The sequence below is a fragment of the Schistosoma haematobium genome, chromosome 6, assembly GCF_000699445.3.
Source record: "Schistosoma haematobium chromosome 6, whole genome shotgun sequence".
NCBI classification, from domain to species: domain Eukaryota; kingdom Metazoa; phylum Platyhelminthes; class Trematoda; order Strigeidida; family Schistosomatidae; genus Schistosoma; species Schistosoma haematobium.
Window position 1 is genome coordinate 13,538,522 of NC_067201.1, and position 538 is coordinate 13,539,059.

Consider the following 538-nt stretch of genomic DNA (forward strand, 5'->3'; position numbering starts at 1 on the left):
TGATATCAAACTTGGCAGTTGCCTATAAATACAACTAGATGTTTTGTTATACATATTGGTCATCGAAGTACAGATATGTACATAATGAATGACACTGAGCTACTTAATGATAACTAGCATTTGACATGCCATCACTCCTTTTGCCTTCCGAAATATAGAGCTTACGAGGACAGTTCGAAAAGATTCACAAGCCCAAAACAAATTACTTGTCAGCTGATTATCGACCCTCCCGCCGAACCATGAACGGATGGAATTCATTACCTCAACACGTGATTGAAGCTTCATATGCCAACTCTTTCGAAGTGAAGTTAGATAAACCGAGGGAACATTATTGCCAGGACCAACACAGGCCATCTAGCCTCCTGTCCTTTTTAAACTGAAACTGAAACTTTAGGGCTTGTAGTACTCTTAGTTCTATGAGATTTATCTGAAAGTACTGTTTGAAATCAAGGAGTTTCAATTAGCTGACATTACAATAACAACTTTTCATTATTTGTGTGTGAAGGGTTATTTAATAATTTCATTTTACATTGAACCA